We start from the raw sequence: 18,860 nt of genomic DNA, 5'->3' as shown, positions 1-18,860 counted from the left end.
GTGCGGGGCTGAGCATAGTGGCCAGCCATGCGGTCAGCATCAGCCATCCAGGCTGGCAGGAAAGCCTTCCCCTTCCTCTCGCACAAATTGTGCAGCACACAACATGCTGCCACCACAGGAGGGATGTTGTGCTCGGCAAGGGCGTGGTGGGTGAGGAGGCACCTAAATTGGGCTTTCAGTCACCCGAAGGCCCCCTCAATCACGATGCGGGCCCTGGTCAGCCTCGCATTGAAGGCCTTGTGGGAGGGGTTGAGGAGCCCCGTGTAGGGCTTCATGAGCCAGGGCTGTAGGGGGTAGGCCGCATCCCCCACCAGGCACACGGGCATGTCCACGTCCCCAACCCTGATGTGGTGGTCGGGGAAGAAGGTCCCAGCCTGCAGCCTCTGGCACATGGAGGAGTTCCAGTACACCCGTGCGTTGTGTGCCTTGCCGGACCAGCCCACATTAATGTCTGTGAACTGGCCCCGGTGGTCACACACGGCCTGAAGGAGGACGGAGAAGTACCCCTTGCGGTTCACGTACTGGGAGGCCTGGTGTTCCGGGGCACGGATGGGGATGTGCGTCCCGTCGATGGCCCCCCGCAGTTGGGGAAGCCGAGGGCGCCGAACCCCCGGATGATGGCGTCCGGGTCGGTGAGGTGGACCACCCTGAGGAGCAGCACCCGGTTGATGGCCTTGACCACCTGCGGAGAGAGACACAGCAAAGCGCGAATCACTGGGGCGCATGGGTGGCTGGGAGTGTTCGTGCCCTGTCAGTGCCCCGCACCCCACTCCTGGGAGCAACCCCCCCGGGCGGCGTGTAGTATGGCCGGGAGAGACCGGCCCCTCCGGTGCAGGGCACTTTTGCCTCCTCTCCTCCCTCCCCCCCTTTTCCTTGGGGCGGCCCATCCCATCCTGGCAGCCCGTCTCCCCCCCGGCCCAGTGGCCGGCGAGTGCTGTACCTGCATGAGCACCGCACTGACGGTGGATCTCCCCACGCTGAACTGGTTCCCGATGGATCGGTAGCTGTCCGGTGTGGAGAGCTTCCAGAGGGCGATGGCCACACGCTTCTGGAGGGGGATGGCGGGCCTCATGCGAGTGTCCCTTCTGCGCAGAGCAGGGGTGAGCCACTCGCAGAGCTCCAGGAAGGTGTGCCTCTTCCTCCTGAAGTCCTGGGTCCACTGTTGGTCTCCCCAGTGCTCCAGGATGATGCGGTCCCACCAGTCACTGCTGGTGTCCAGACACCAGATGCGACGGGGTACGCCGGCTCCCAGGAGCCGCCGCAGCTGGGCCATGACTCCCAGGGTGGCCAGGCAGAGAGGCAGGGAGCTGACGTGCACCAGGTGGTGCCAGGCAGCCTCCAGCCATTGCTGGCAGGCTTGCAGCAGCAAGTCCAGAAACTGCACCAGAAAGTGCAGGGTGAGCTCTGGCTCCATGTTGTCACCTGCGGCGGTGTCCCCGAAGGGAAGCACCGACACAGACGGGTGCAGAGAAAAACGCTTTGCTGTCCCTTGGCGAGGTAGGCAAACAAGCGAAAAGATGAGAACCGACTGTCCAGGGGGGACCCTTTAAGCACGAGCCTCAGATAGCCTCAGACAGCAGCCACACAAAGCAACCACTTACCTGATGCCCTGCCAGAACTGGTTACAGCCGGCCTTAAGTGCTCCCCAGCGTCCAATCAGTGTGGACGTGCTAGTTCGAATTAGCAAAACGCTAATTCGAACTAGTTTTTAAGTCTAGATGCGCTAATTCGAATTAGCTTAGTTTGAATTAACTAATTTGAACTAAGTTAGTTCGAATTAGCGCTGTAGCGTAGACATACCCTCAGGAACTCCAGAGATGTCATTTCCCACATACCTTTAAGAAGCTACTCTGAAATCCTACTAGATTCACTATTTTGAATGTTTCCTAATACTCATGATGGTCCACTAAGAACTAAACCATGGCTAGGCCATTAGTCCCGCGTATAGGGCTGGGCATGTGATGTTGCCACAGGATCAACCCAGAAAGCAGATGCTGACTAAGAAAATTTGCAGCTTCTCACATTCCCTGCCCACTCCCACCCATATGTAGAGCTGCATTCCATGATGTGGGAAAGTGGAAATGTAACGGAGGCTGCTATCCCTCATGTGCAGCTGCCCATAGCCTGAGTATATAGAGCAAGGATTATAGGGGCACTCTTACTGTGTTCATCTCCTGGGCTACTGCAGCACTATTTTGGGATACCAGAGGTATCCCGAAATAGCTATCCCACTTCTTAACAGCAAGCCTGTTATTCCGAAATATAATGGCCTCACTATTCCAATGTCCCTGTAAACCTCATTCCACGAGGATAAGAGACATTTCAGAATAGCAGGTTAATTTGAAATAAGTGCTGTGTAGACAGCACCAAATTACACTATTTTTGAAATAAGATTGAAATAAGATACAGAATTTGCATAGCTCAAATTGTGTATCTTATTTTGACAGTGTGGTGTAGTGTTGACGCAACCCTGGAGAGCATGCAGGATGGGCACCAATCTGACTTTAAGTCACGTCTATTCTGTTATTCCTACTTATGCTGAGACCCTGTGTGCTAGAGCTGGAAAATGTGTCAGGAAACACTGCATTACATGGCAGGGGCCAAGATCTTCAAAAACTTGCAATCTTGGCTAGAGCAGGGTGAATAATTAATTTTTCTTCTGGCAATTCCAGGAAAAAATTATTGGCTATTGGTCAAACAGAAAACATGCTCTCTTAAAATTTTCGATGACTCAGAAAGCTGAAAAAAGTGGGGTCAAAATGAAATGAAACATTTTATTTCAAGCCAATTTAGACTTTTTTATTGCAGGCATTTGTCAAAAGCCTAGAAAGAGGATTAGGTTCAAGAAATGCTATGGAAGGCCTCACTTAGAGATTTTAGCCCACTACTTGGGGTACTCACGTGGGATGTTTGAGACCCAGGGTCAATTTCTCTCTCTAGCTGGTGTGGAAAACGGTTATGAGCTTGTCTCCCCCATTGTGGAAGAGTTCCCAAGCTACTATGCTATAGGACAGGGCTACTCAACTTTGGAAGCCACAGTGGCCTCAATGATACTCACAGAACACGCTGAGGACCACAACTTAAGTGTAGTTTCATATACATGCAAATATAGATGCAAATATATGCAAATAGCTTCTTTCACACTGACAGGCATGAATACAAAGATTAAGGCAAGACTACACAACACATAGGACCTATTTAAGTCAATTCTGCTGATATTAATAAAATGCAGTATTCACCCGATTTCCACCCATATTACAGCACTTTTATTGAGCAATGACAGTCCAGGAATTTAACTACTAAAACACATATCAACAGAAGACCATTATATTGACTACTCTTCTATTTTGGCTCCTACCCGCATGTTTAGCCCTGCATGAATTCAAACCACACTGTGGGCCACAAACAAATGGGCAACGGGCTGCATGCAGCCCATGGGCTGCTTGTTGAGTAGCCCTGCTTAAGATATTTTGCTGTGCTGGGTAAGGTGCTCTCTGTCTAAGAATGAAACTTTTCCATTTTCAGATTCTTGGAGTTTTATAAATTATGTGCTAGTTACATACACTTATCACTTAGCAACCTTGGTAGGTTGGTTGAGCTCATTTTTTTTTGTGCACTGTTTTCCTGGGGATTGAAGAAAGAGTTACTGAATGGTAAGTGACAGTTTCCTCCTCTTTGTTTAAAGGTTGTGACCATATTTGCTTCATTTAGACCCACTGAATCCTCATATTAACTAATTCCTAAGACTTCCGAGCAGTGTTCCCTGAGAGCTATGCGCTTTTACGGCTGCTCAGGAGAGATTCAAATGTCACCCAGCTGATTAGCAGAGCACCCACAGCTAAATTTTTGGTTTCTACTTGTAGTGCACATCTGCACATGCCTTGGTACACAAAACATTTATTCTCCATATAGGTGGAAAAAAGTAGAAGGAACATTGTCAGCTGGACCTTCTTATTCAATTAGATTATATTTTTCTAGCTATTCTGCCTGATTTTAAAACAACACATGTATGCTGATAAGGTCTTGATTGCTTCTTAAAAGTGAGATTCTGTTTGGCTTTTATGCAGGTGTGTAGTATTTCTGGAGGATGGTGTAAAAAGCATCCCAGCTCTGTACAGCCCATGTACTAGCCAAAATAGAATTCTAGTTTAGACTTTTGAGAGCACAGACACTGCTCCCTTCCTACTTTAATGTGTCATGAGATCTGAGCTCCTAGCTTGCATGTTTTAGGAAATCCCACCATGAATGTTGTGTCTGGGAGCTCTGGAGATGTGAATTTCTCTCCTTGCCTGTACTGCAGGTTTGGTAGAGCTTGAAGAGTAGCAATTCAAGGTTCCAAGCACCACCATGCTTCAATATTGTCTTGTAAGGATCATTTTCTAGAGGTGAGAACAAAATTGTCAGTTCATGCCTGTACTGTCCTTGGCTTCTGGAGAGACTGCTAGAAAGGATACCAACACCACCTATTCTTTTCACAAAAAACACCAGTCATCACAGCAAGGAACCTCAATCCTGTCAGCAGTACTTCTGAGCACTTTGGTTTCAAAATATGCCAAAAAACAGAAGAGTTACATGTTAACTTTTATTAATCTAAACTCCAATTATGCACTGCAGAGAAAGTCCACAGGTCACCATTTTTATATGAAATAAGCTCTAAATTCAATCTCAGTCTTTTGCAGTGTCTCTTGTGTATAAATCATTCCACTGTGATACCTTCTTAGGCTATGTCTAGACTGCAGAGCTTTTCCGGGACACCAGAGGTATGCTGAAAAAGCTCTACCGCATCCAAGGAACAGTTTCCGAAAAAGCTGACATGTTCTTTCAGAATCCCCATGTTCCATTTGGTGAGAAGAATAAGGGATGTTCTGAAAGAGCAGGGTTTTTTTCTGAAATTTGGCCCAGTGTACATGGGGAAAGCTTCTTTCGGAAAAAAAAACAGAAAAAGATACACAAATTGCAAACCACATTTTGTGTATCTTTTTCTGACTTTTCTCTGCCTAGTTTCTTCTGAACAACAGGAAATAACGGACCACTGACAGCAGCCAGACATGAGGGATGATTAACTGAAAGATAGAACTAAATAAAAGGTACAAGCTTCCTCCTTTTCCCTGCCAGTGGAAAACTGCAGTGCTGCTTTTCTTGCCACAATTTGATACTGAGTGAAACAGTAAACAAATAGCACTTTCAAGTCTAGTCACTTGAGTCCAAGCTGACCTTCATCAGATGACAATACTGGCCTCTTCTGAATCCAGAGAAGATCAAGACCGGGAAGGAATTATGCTGTTAAAATGAACTAAGGCCTTCAATTCTAAATAAAAAGTCAGGAAAACAGGAAAGTAATGGCATGTCTATTTGAAGAGTTACTCCTGTAAGCAGGGGCTGAACTGCTGCTTGCTATCAGCCAGCTAAAAGGAGGGGTGGGTGTGCCCACTACAGGGCTGTGTCTAGACTGCATCCCTTTTCCGTAAAAGAGATGCAAATTAGACACATCGCAAATGCAAATGAAGCGGGGATTTAAATCCCCCCTGCTTCATTTGCATAAACATGGCTGCAGCTTTTTTCCGGCTTGGAGCTTTGCCGGAGAAAAGCGCCAGTCTAGACGCGGATCTTTCAGAAAATAAAGCCTTTTCCGAAAGATCCCTTATTCCTCTTAAAATAAGAGCCGGAAAAAAGCGGCAGCCATGTTTATGCAAATGAAGCGGGGGGGATTTAAATCCCCGCTTCATTTGCAATTGCAATGTGTCTAATTTGCATCCCTTTTACGGAAAAGGGATGCAGTCTAGACACAGCCTAGTTGTTTAGCTCTGCAAGGTAATTAACTGTTGACATGTAAATACTGCTCAGGAGAGAATCCGAGGTGTGGCTATGTAAATCCCATTCAGCCAGGGCTGATGGAAGGTCAGTGTTGGAATGGAATGTGGAGAATTGTATATAATTTGGTACTGTTGTGGGGGTCACTAATCATGTTACCCCTAAATGTGGGAACTGTAAAACATGCCACCAGTGCTTGCAGGAGAGACACCACCATCATGGTAAGAGGTCTCGGAAGAACAAGCCTCCCCCCTTCCAGAGTTGAGTGAACTGAGCTGGGGGAAAGGGTTAAAAGGCTTGAGTTAGCCTGCGTCATGCCTGCCAGGTGTGAGCTATAAGACTGGCCTGGCCTGAACCTTCCCCCCTTTGTTTTAAGGACAGACCCTAAAGCAGACTCCCTGAGGAGTCTTTTCTTTTGCTAGTCCAGTGGAAGCTGGATTCATTTGCCAGTCTAGCTGGTGGCTAAAGAGCTGAAATCACTGGTTTGGCTGAGAGCCAGACCTATTGCAGCCAGTGAAGTGGTGGCCACCAGCGGAGTGGCATGGAGCGGTGGCAGGCGAGGCACGGCGACCAGTGGCAGCAGCAGACGGGGAGCGGTGGCAGGTGCCCAGAGGAGCATCCAGTGGCGTGGGATGAGACAGCTGGTGGAGCGTGGCAGAGTTTCATATAAGGTGCCCCCTATTTATCCCCCACCCCCATTGCTACCCAGGTTGGGAGGTGAAACCCTGCCGGTGAAGTTTGGGACTCTGGGTGGCACGGACCAGGGACAGAGACTTTTGGGGTGTTGGACTCTTTGGACTTCGGGTGATTCTTGGCGGGGGGGGGCTTGGCTCATGTTTGGGTTATGAACTCTGTTTGTGGTGTTTTCCCCAAGTTAATGCCGTATGACTTCTCTCTCTGTTTCGTTAAATGTTTCTTTCCTGTACTCAGACTCAGTGCTTGCAAGTGGGGAAGCATTGCCTCTCAGAGGCACCCAGGGGTGCATGAATTTCCCAGATTACTGGGTGGGGGATCGAGCCGGTTCTATGTGAGATGGACCCCAAGATATTGAACCCAGCCCTGGTTACTGCCAGGCCTACCTGGCAGAAGGGTTATACTCTGATATAGTGATTTCTGCTTTTCACACATTGAGTTATGCTATTATTCCTGAAGAAGTATGCCTTATTCCTAATGAGCTTTTATCCACAAAGTAAATCGCTCTTATTTGTGGAATTAAAGCATCCACACACATAGATTCATAGACTCATAGACTTTAAGGTCAGAAGGGACCATTATGATCATCTAGTCTGACCCCCTGCACAGTGCAGGCCACAGAATCTCAACCACCCCTCTTAGAATAATCCTCTCACCTATATCAAAGATATTGAAGCATTCAAATACTTTGAAGGACCCAAGATGCAGAGAGTCCTTCAGCTGTGATTTGTGCCCCATGCTACAGAGGAAGGCGAAAAACCTCCAGGGCCTCTGCCAATCTACCCTGGAGGAAAATTCCTTCCCGACCCCAAATATGGCGATCAGCTAAACCCTGAGCATGTGGGCAAGACTCACCAGCCAGATACCCAGAAAGTTCCCTATAGCAACTCCTATCATCCCTCCATTGACCTATTTCCAACTGATAATGAATGGTCAATTAGTTACCAAGATCATGTTATTACATCCAACCATCCCCTTATCATAGAATCATAGAACTGGAAGAGATCCCAGAAGGTCGTCAAGTCCAGCCCTCCGCTCTAGTCAGGACCAATCCCATCTAAATCAACCCGGCCAGGGCTTTGTCAAGCCGAGACTTAAATACCTCTAGGGATGGAGACTCCACTACTTCCCTAGGTAACCCATTCCAATGCTTCACTACCCTTCTAGTAAAATAGTTTTTCCTAATATCCAATCTGGACCTCTCCCACCACAACTTGAGACCATTGCTCCTTGTTCTGCCATCTGTCACTACTGAGAACAGCCTCTCTCCATCCTCTTTGGAACCTCCCTTCAGGAAGTTGAAGGCTGCTATCAAATCCCCCCTCACTCTTCGCTTCTGCAGACTAAACAGACCTAAGTCCCTCAGCCTCTCCTCGTAGGTCATATGCTCCAGCCCCCTAATCATTTTGGTTGCCCTCCACTGGACCCTCTCCAATGCTTCCGCATCGTTTTTGTAGTGGGGGGCCCAGAACTGGACACAATACTCCAGATGTGGCCTCACCAAAGCCGAATAAAGGGGAATAATGACATCTCTGGATCTGCTGGCAATGCTCCTCTTAATGCAACCTAATATGCCATTAGCCTTCTTGGCTACACAGAAGCCCTGTGTGTGGATGTCTATATTATGGAGCAGATTGACCCTCCGGAGGTTGCTTTACTGGATCTAGTGTAGAGCCTCAGATCAAACACTGAGGGCCACCCCCGCCGGCATTGTGTACTCCTCATTCTGTGAGGATTAAAAGATAACGATGGGAGCATGTGCTACCGTGGGTCTCCCACAGTGCAGACACTGCAGTAGCTTGGCTTAAGGTAAGCCGAATCCAGTTACACCTTTTGCGTAGTTGAATGACGTACCTTAAGCCGACCTGTCTGGTCTAGTGTAGACCAGCCACATAGTTAAACAAGAATGCTCAATACACTTTAAACTCATTCCAGATTAATTTTCATGTTGGCAGCATTCAACTGGACTTTCTTTCTTTCTAGTTTTCTTTGAATTTTGTGTTAGGCTCCAGAGAAGAGGGTTAGGTTTTTTTTAGTAAAAGTAGGGTACATGTCCAGGTTCTCACCTTTACGCCTGCAGTGACAGTTTGTTATATCATGTAATAGCAATCACAGGAAGCGGTGGCATAGCTATTAAGCAGAGAAGATCAAAATTTGGCGGAAAGTTTTGTTGGATTTTAGTTGAAAATTAATTTTCCAGAAAAAAACTTACTTCTCACAAGTGTCCTTTTCACAAAAAATCAGCAATTAAAACACTTCACTCCCACTCCAGAGTTAGAGGAAATTAGCTAGTTTATCTAATTTTTTATTTTTCTCCTATAGAAAAGTGGGCACGTTAAAAAAGTGAGAAAGTAACACTTTCATTTTAAAGGTGTTGTTTTTCACTTTTAAAAGTAACACTTTCAATTTTTAAGTGGTAATTTCACTTTTAAGTGCTAAAGCATTACTTCATCTGTGAAAGTAAAGCTTTCAACGCTTTCTTACTCTTTTACAACAGGTAAACTTTGGAAGTCAAGGTGACAGTGGATTTTTGTATTCTTAGTTTCTTTTTTAAAATGGGAAAGCCATTGTTTCTCAATAGAAAAATTCTAAAGGGGATTTTTTTTAATCCAGAAGGGGATAGTTCCCATCCAACCTATTTTAATAAACTTTTTGTAACTCTGACCCATATTGGCTAATTGTGGCAGGACAACAAAAAGCAGTCTTCTGGAGCACTGACAGAAGCTCTGCTACTGCTGAGTTTGTCTTCAGGGTACAGTGCTGGGGTGCTTGTAAATCTACAAGGTTCATGCTAATCTGTCATAAGCTTCAGAGTGGTAGCCAAGTTAGTCTCTCTGATGGAGTGGATGTACCCCACACGGGAGAGAGGGGAGTGAAAGGCTTATGGGTGGAGAAAGCCCCACCCCTTGCAGCCAAATGGGCATGCTCCCGGTGTGGGGACTGTATAAAATGCCTGAGTCCAGCTCATTCAGGGGGAGCTTCAAGCAGTGAGGGAGTTCAGGCTGGAGCTCCTGAGCCAGCCTGGTTGGCACAGTCATTCTCCGAGCAGCAACCCCAGCCGCAGCCACTGCCGGAGGAACAAACGGAGGAGTTGCCCCAGCCTCTGCCTTCTCTGGAGCCGCAGACCCCATCACAGGTGCCACTGCTGCAACCCCAGAGACTACCCCATGACCAAGGGACTGCCGCAAGGTCCTGGTACAACGTGCCGCAATCCAGGGACTGAAACCCCCTCCAGAGCCAGTAGGAAGTTGCCCAGGGCAGAGGAATATGCCACTAAGAGCTAAGCGTGTTGCAAGCAGACTTCCCACTGAGCTGGCAGTGCAGTCAACACTGCCAACAGGGCCCTGGGTTGGGACCCAGTGGAGTGGGAGGGTCCAGGTCCCCCTATATTCATCCCAACTGGTGGTCGGCTCTCCAACAGCTAGGGAGAACACACTGGCTGCTCAGGCCTCTAGGCCACTGAACTTTTGGACTAGGTCTGTAGGGCTGTATTTCCCCTGGGTAAGGGACACCAAATTGTGAGGTTGGTATCGTGGGGGAGTCATGCCCTGTGACAGTCTGTAACAGGAAAAACTTATAAAAAACAACAAATAGACTAATAGCTCTTTAAAGACTAACAAAACATGTAGATGGTATCATGAGCTTTCATGGGCACGACCCACTTCTTCAGAAGACAGGAGTATTAGAAATCCAGATCCAAGAAAAATAAGGGAAGGGGAGAAGGGAGAAAAAAAGAGGGGAAAAAAAAGGATGGGGAAAGGAGAATAAAGAGAAAGAGAGAGAGAGAGAGAGAGAGAGATGGTTCAAATACTTACAACAGGCTGTTAAGAACAATTAGCACCTCCGTTGTTTGATTGGTAGTTTAAGTCATAGGATGTGGAAGGTAGTGTGCAAGCCAGCCAATGTCCTTGTTCATACCATTTGCATAAGAATTAAACTGTAAATGAAGTTAAGTTCCAATCCTTCCCTGTGTATTTGGCTTGTGGAATTGGCCTGAAACAAAACCGTGACTTGGAGATCCATTAATGAGTGTCCAGGCAGATTAAAGTGTTCTTCAGCAGGTTTTTGTATATTGCCTGTTTGGATGTCTGATTTGTGTCCAAGTCTCCCTCTCTCCCCTTCCCCTTCCCTTATTTATTTTTGGATCTGGATTTCTAATACTCCCATCATTTGAAGGAGTGGGTTGTGACCATGAAAGCTCATGACTAACATGTTTTGTTAGTCTTTAAGGTGTTACTAGTCTATTTGTTGCTAATCTGTCATATACTTTTGGTTTTATGGACCATCGCAGCAGCTTAGCTTCAGCTCTGTGGCGTTTAGGAACCTTTAGAATGAGAACTGCTGGTAAATGAATCATCAATTTCACATAGATTTCTGATGTTCCTTGAGATCTTTGTAACAGATGCAAACCCAGAGCAGTGTCTGATGGTCTGGGTTGGCCACTTAAGCAGAGTGAAACTGAGGGAGGGCGAATTCCTCTGATAATTCATATGTGCCCAGAGTCTTTACAGGGGAACCTCCTTTGTTCTGGGACTTAATTCGTTCAGATTACTCAGCTCCCCCTGAGTTTCAGGGGCAATGTTTTCCCAGTCTAGTCCTTCCTGGTCTGTAAAACCTCTCAAGTTCATGAGTTTAACAGTCCTCCCTCCCAGATCTGTGTGTTCTGCTTCTAGCCCTAGCCTGTAGGCCACCCCACAAATTTAAAGTCAAACAGCCCTTGTCCCTGGAACTGTGACTTTAAGTTCTTGCCTCCCTAGACCATAACTCACCTCTCAAGCTTAGGAGTTGTACAGCCCACCTCCTCAGGACTGTCTGCTGGTTGACGTCTTTACCCTAGAAGATGATTTCAGCAGTTTTCACTCTAAGTGGCCTTGCAGCCTCCTTTCTGAGTTATCTGATCATTCCTTCACCTTCTCAGGTGGGGCTTATTATTCCAAACACCTGTCTGAGACAGCTGGGGGAAAGGAGAGCTTTCCCTGGCCCACTCTACAGTCTCTAGATCTTGGGTCCTTAAAGGAACAGTGGTCTGGATTTTTCCTGTACTTTCCCTCTTCCAGACACTGACAATTCCCTGAGACCAACTGCATCTGTCCAAATGACTGCGTCAAGGCCTTCATCCATTTCTCCTAGACACATGGAAGGGGGTAACTATCTCCTTTGACCTCAAAGAGCTAGTAATCCATTTCTTCATCTATGGAAGAAAGCTAAAATGAGGAATATCTTAAAAGAAATCTATCAGCCTCTTCCTCGGGAAAATCAAATGCAAAATAAACATATTTGGGTTTGGGGAAATGCTGTGCTAAAATTGCATGAAAAAATTCTGTCTCAGCACACTGTGGAGTTGAGTTAAAGCAGCATTGAATAAAAGTCCTCCCATTTTTTTTGCCAGAATTCCTAAAACTGCTGGATTAGATTGATTTAGTTTTAATCAGCCTATAATAAGGCCATTTTGCTTTCTACTGCACACTGGATGCCACAATAGGGGCCTCACTTCCAGAAGCCAGTGTAGTATTTGCTTTCTGTTAAATATTGAACTCCGACTAAAGAAACCCCTAATCAGCACTTAACGAGGCTATTGTATGCCATTACTTATACTGCAGACTGGATGCCACCACAGGTGCCTGTCTCTGAAAGCCACTCTAGTGCTTGCGTTCTGTTAAATATTGAATTATTGGTAAGGCAACTCCTAAACAGCACTATTTTATTATGAAATTAAAAGATACTAGGATAAGTGGTCTTTTATGAAACTTTGTATTTATCACCAAGAGACTGTAAACTCTTATGCATATGAATTAGTGCTTATTTCAGTGCATTCACTGAGATTTGTTCTGACTTGGTACCACAAGACATTTTGATTACAAAAATTGAATGATCTAAAATTAACATGATGCATATTAAATTAATTAAGACTGACTAACTGATAGGTCTCAATTTAACTGTAAATGGATAATCCTCAGCAGGTAGCTATTTCTAGTGGGGTCCAACAGAGACTGGTTCTTGTCTTTATACTATTTAGCATTTTTATTAATGACCTGGAGGAAAACATAAAATCATCACTAATACAGTTTGCAGATTAGAAAAAACTAGGAAAGTAGTCATTTCACGAAGAGTAAGGGAAGTCAAAGGAAGAGTGTTCTTCCTTCAGCTTCCTGCAGGGTAGACAGAGCCAAGTTAAGGTACTTTGACTTCAGCTACGCGATTAATGTAGCTGACGTTGTTTATCTAATTTCATCTTTGTCCCTAAGTGTAGACATACCCTATGAGGTCAGATTTTACATATGAAATGTTATTTTAACATAAATTTTACGACTGATACTAAAATATTTATTTTTCCTTCACAATGTATTTAGGGCCTAATCTTACAAACTCTCATATTCCTATTCATAAAAACTCGTATGCTTAAACTTAATTTTAAGACTCATTATGGAACTTAGACATATGCTTAAGGGCTCTTCTGAATGAAAACCCTGGGTGCTTACCTGAAAATAATAATAGATTCAAATTAATAGATTCCAGGGCCAGGAGAGAGCATTGTGCTCATCTAGTCTGACCTCCCATATATTATGAAATATGCAATTTCCTCAAAATAATTCCTACAACATGGCTTTGAATTCATCATTATAAGACAGGTTTTGTAACCCTTCAACCTTTCTCAAGGCTCTTCTCTGAACCTTCTGCAATTTATCAACCTCCTTCTTGAATTGTGAACCCAGAAATAGACATACTTTGTTCTAAAAATGGTCTCACCACTGTCAAATACAGACGTAAAATAAGCTCTCTCCTCCAACTTGAGATTCTCCTGTTTATGCAACCCAGCATCACATATGAGTCCTTTGGCCACAGCATCACATTCAGAATTCATATTCAACTGACTCTCCACCATGACCCACAAATCTTTTCTTACTCCTTGTGAAATGAGGGATACTGGCATCGACAGGGGGCTCCTCAGTTCAAATTAAATGTCTTTACTAGACTACTAATTTGAACCCTGGAAGATCAACAGCACCAGCTTCGATCTTCATCTGCACTGTAGACATACCTTTAGAAGTAAATGGCAAAGCTCCTGTTAAATTTAATACGGATGGGATTTCACCCATAAATTTAACCAAACTATATCAGCATTTAAAGAGAGAGTGTGTGTATATTCTGTGTTCTTGTCCTACTAACTGTAATACTTAAAAATGCTATATTTATTTTGGTGTGGAGGAGGAATAGGTTTTAATGTCAAGTACTTGAATATGTCTTGGAGTCATTGTGGATAGTTCTCTGAAAACATCCATTCAGCATGCAGCAGCAGTCAAAAAAAAAAAAAAAAAAAAAAAAGCAAACAATGTAAGGAATAATTTTAAAAGGGATAGAATAAGACAGAGAATATCTTATTGCCTCTTTATAAAATCATGGTACGCTCACATGTTGAATACTGGGTACAGATGTGGTCACCTCGTCTCAAAAAAGATATATTGGTATTGGAAAAGGTTCAGGAAAAGGCAACAAAAATGATTATGGGTTTGGTATGGGTCCCGTATGAAGATAAATTAAAATTACTTGGACTTTTCATCTTAGAAAAGAGGAGACTAGGAAGGATATGACAGGTTAAAAACAAATAAAAGGAAGTTCTTCTTCACACAGTGCACAGTCAACCTGTAGAACTCCTTGCCTGAGGAGCTTGTGAAGTCTTGGACCATAACAGGGTTTATAAGAGAACTACATGGGTAAGGAATGGTGTCCTTAGCCTCTGTTTGTCAGAGGGTGGAGATAGATGGCAGGAGAGAAATCGCTTGATCATTACCTGTTTGGTTCACTCCCTTTGGGTCACCTGGCATTGGCCGCTGTCTGCAGACAGGATACTGAGCTGGATGGACCTTTGGTCTGACCCAGAATGGCCATTCTTATGTTCTTATATCAGAGTGGTCTATAAAATCATGAGTGATGTGGACAAAGTTAATAAGGAAAAGCTATTTACTTGTTCCCATAATATAAGAACTAGGGATCACCAAATGAAATTAATAGGCATCAGGTTTCAAACAAACAAAATACGTTTTCTTCATGCAGCACACAGTCAATCTGTGAAACTCCTTGTGTTCACTCCCTCTGGGGCATCTGGCATTGGCCACTCTCACCAGATAGGATACTGGGCTAGATGGACCTTTGGCATGACCCAGTATGGCGGTTCTTATGTTCTTCTGTCCTGTGATTAATCAATTAACATATCAATCTTGACTAGTGAATATAATTTCCACTGCAGTTGCATGGAGAAAAATCCTGAGACTTTTTGAAATTGCAATATTTTTGGCAAACTGACAGTAGGGTTTTCTGTTTAGGGTTTCTCTGATGGAATTATCTTGAAATAAATCTGCCACATAGCAGGTATTTCTGCAGTAGGGAATTCCAACATTCTGATCCACAACTTGACAGGAAATTCTTCTTTAATACTGTATTTGATTAATTAAAATAAAAACACCACTGTTACAGTATACTTGAAACTTTCTTTAAAGCAGGTATAATAGTTTTGTCCTATGGAAACTCAGAAATGGTGAATTTAAAAGAGTAAGATTTTGAAGGGGTAAAGCTATATCAATTAGAATAAAAGGAGGACTGGCTTGACTGCACTTTCTAATTAGATTTTTTTTCTAAAGCTGGAGCAGTAGCGTTCCAGATTTAATGTACCTCAAATGTGATTGTGTGATATTGTCATTCTTCAGATCAAAAGTCAAGGTTGTTTTGCCCTCACTCATTAGATAACCACTGCTGAATGTATTACTATTGACCAGACTGTAAAAAATGCCATGATGCATTCCAGCACAATATGCATTGGAGTTATTATTATCCACACCACATATGACTTTGTGTTGGCAGTTGTTTCCCATTTGTGTGAGCTACAGGATGACTATGCTACTAGTTTGCATGTTATCAATAAAAAATAAACTAATGACCATAGTAGCTGCAGCTTCCTGCAATACTCTACAGATTCCAGAATACCAACTAACTCTGTGCTAAAAGATATAGGCGGGGGAAGTACGGGTGCTGGGGGAGGTGTGCTATAGCATACCCCAATTTTGTACCCAGCTTCCCTGCTCTTGGGGGCCAGCACTGCTGCCCTGCTCTTTCAGCCATGGGTCCCGGCCTTTGGGTGGTCCCCACAGAATCTTGTCAGACCCAGGTACTTTGTACCCTCCCAAGGTCCTATCACCATTGGCTTAGCTGCTCTCTTCCTGTCCCCCTCCCCCCAGGATCCTACAGGTTCCATCACCTCTTGAGATCCCATCACCTACTGGCCTCATAGGCTCTGCCAACCCTCAGGATTCCACTGTCCTTTGGCCCTGCCATGGACTCTGCAGGCTGCTGGCCCAGCCTCCCTAGGGTCCCATTGCCAGACCAAAGCTTTCCAGCTGCTGCAGCTGTAGCCTCAACCTGGGAAGGTAAGAGTTGGCAATTTGATCTCACCAGGTCTAAAGGGAGATGCAGCACAGCATTCCCACCCCAAAATAGTTCCAATACCACTGCTATGAGAGCTTTGAAGTCTCATGCCACTGGGGAAAAGTCCAGCTAAGTGGTAACTTCTGAAGAATTCCCTGCAGAGCATTGCTATTTGCCAAGCTAAGAGAAATACTATTACTACTGAAAACACATAATGGTCTCTTTATATAGTAACTTATTAAAAGATAACACACAAAAAAGTAAAAGGCTTGCTTCTGCTGGTATACATGTTGAATCGGTAGTTGTAGTATTCGTGCATTTAACTCTAGTTAAGGAAATCTCTCTTATAACAAAGGAACAAAGAAACTAATGTTTGAGCCTCCAAAATGGAAAATAGTAATGGAAGCACTGAACATCTGGTTGTGATCAATTAGTTGATTACTTTAAATTAGCCTACTGAAACATATCTGCTGGCAGCAATTGTCATTGGCAATAATGAAATCTAATGTAAATTTGAAATTTTTCATATCACAAAATCCCCATAGAATAGGATTCTCCAAAAAGTTTAGGGAAAAATATAGGATCCAATCTGTAGTTGGGACCTATAACTTTGTTTTACAACAATCTGCCTTCATAAAACTTTATATGTTGACTGCCCCGAACTACAGTATGAACACATTTGTTTGATGTAGTATAGTTCAAGTGATGTGCCAGTGTTTTAATAAGTCATTACACTTAAGTACTTGGAATGAAATCCTGGCTCCATTGAAATCAGTGGCAAAAGTCCCATTGTCATCAAACAACGGAAAGTAAACATCTCTGCAAGATATTTACTAAACTATACTAATGACTAAGAAAAACAATCATTTTAAATACATGGAAATCAATATCTACCTCACAGATAAATAACTGGAGAGTAGACCCTATTGATTTTGTCTCATTGGAAAGATGACAAGATGGTTTTGTCTATTGATACATATTATAACTTAAGATCTTGGGAGTCTTGGTTAGGATTCCAGGAAAAGTATTTTCAGGCAAAATCTTTCTTTGAAGTTGATTATAATTTCAAAAAGGTTTTATTTTAAAAAATACAAATTGTATACATTTACAAATTGCCAAATGAATAATCCAATGCACAGAGTAGCAAATGAAAAAATACTAATCTATTTCTTAGTGACCACTATCAATGGAAAGCCTACTGCCAAAATGTAATATTTCTTAATTATATCATGTATTAACATTTAAAGATACATCTCTTTTGATTGCCTTACAACATATATCCTGAGCCATGTTCTTCATATTTAAATATATATTGTAATGTTAAGTACACTCATAGAATCACTATAGTCAGTAGAACTGTTTGTTCGAGCAAAGTTACCTATGTGGCTAAGATTTTTGCAGGATTAGACTCTCTGGAATATTCTTCCTTAACTGGTATACTATAAAACCTCACTCTGCTCCTTGAAATCATTCCTCAATCTTTCATTGTTTTCTGGTAGCCTTCCAACACAGGCTTGCACTAACACTTGTCTTAGTCAATCTCCATAAACATTGGTATGCCACGTCCATTAAAGGAAGAAAAAGAGGGCTGGAGAATCAAAAGAAGACATGAGCATCTCTGAAAGATACAGAGTACCTTAACTTCTCCACATCCTTGCAATAGGTGATTAGCAGAATGTGGACATAACAAGTCCATCTATGACTATTTACTGTTTTAACTTCTTTCTACCATATCATCTGACTGGCTGAACAAAGCACATAGTACATTTATATTCCCCAACTGGATGAGCATAATTCTTTAGAAGAAGGTGTCCAGTATCATTAGTAGCATTCACGTTTTCCATATGAAAATTCTCTCCTTCTGCAAATATTTCTGCTAATAAACATGTTCTCTAAAATATTTGTAGAGGGAAACAAGAAAAAAACCAAGAAAGAGTATGGTCTTTGGATAAAAGGATTGATTTTTGAAAGGCAGGTATAAATATGAATGAAATATTACCAGATTTTTTTTTCATTATTCTAGGGGCTCATTTTTCCAAGCTACGTTTTCTGCCAATAGGTGGCACTAATAAATACTTCATTATCTGAATAGCTCTGTTCTCTACAGAATAGTAGTTTTATCACCTCTCACTCATTATAATTATCATCTTTTGGTTTTGACCGTACTTTGATTTTAATTGAGTTTTCTCTAAAAATCAATTTTTGTATAAAAGCAAATATAGAGATTGTAGAGCCAAATAAATATTGCACATATGCACCAAGAAGACAAAGAAAATAGACAAATTATTAAACCTACAAAAAGAATTGTTGTATATTTTAAAAAATGAAACAATAATTCAAAGAAGGATGATTAACACAGCTCTGGAATTTAAAGATTTACAGGATTTGAATGGTATTTTAAACCATAAAAGAAAAACGTGAAATGCAATGCAAATACACAATAATATCATGCCCACATTCAAATTCTCCATACTTAATTTATTTCTCAAAAGCTTTAAGCTGTCCTTTTAAAATATGTTGGCCAGTTCTTTTCATCACTCTCTAGAACACACAGGTTCACAAACAAACTCTTGCACTGAAAAAGTATATAATTTATTTTGGTATTCACATCATTGAGTGATCAGTCCCAAGAAGAGAAGGCACAGCGTAGATTTAAATGCAAGCACACAGCGAAATACAGATGCTCGCCTTAAATACAGTTACAAAGTTATTCCTTATATACTGTATAAACACTTTTCTGCCTAACATTAAAATCAGTTTGCTAACTCAATTGGTTACCTGACTGGTTTGTGGACCAAGTTGTTCATCAGAATGAACAGCTGACACGGTTGTTTACCCAATCAGGTTTCTGACCAAGCTTTTTACCTGGCTGTTCTCTTTGCTTCACTGAGAAGCATGGATTTTTTCACATGTCCCAATAACTAAAATATACATTCTAC

This window comes from Pelodiscus sinensis, chromosome 1 (assembly GCF_052426305.1).
Source record: "Pelodiscus sinensis isolate ZL-2025 chromosome 1, ASM5242630v1, whole genome shotgun sequence".
NCBI classification, from domain to species: Eukaryota; Metazoa; Chordata; order Testudines; family Trionychidae; genus Pelodiscus; species Pelodiscus sinensis.
Note: the sequence above shows the minus strand (reverse complement) of the source record.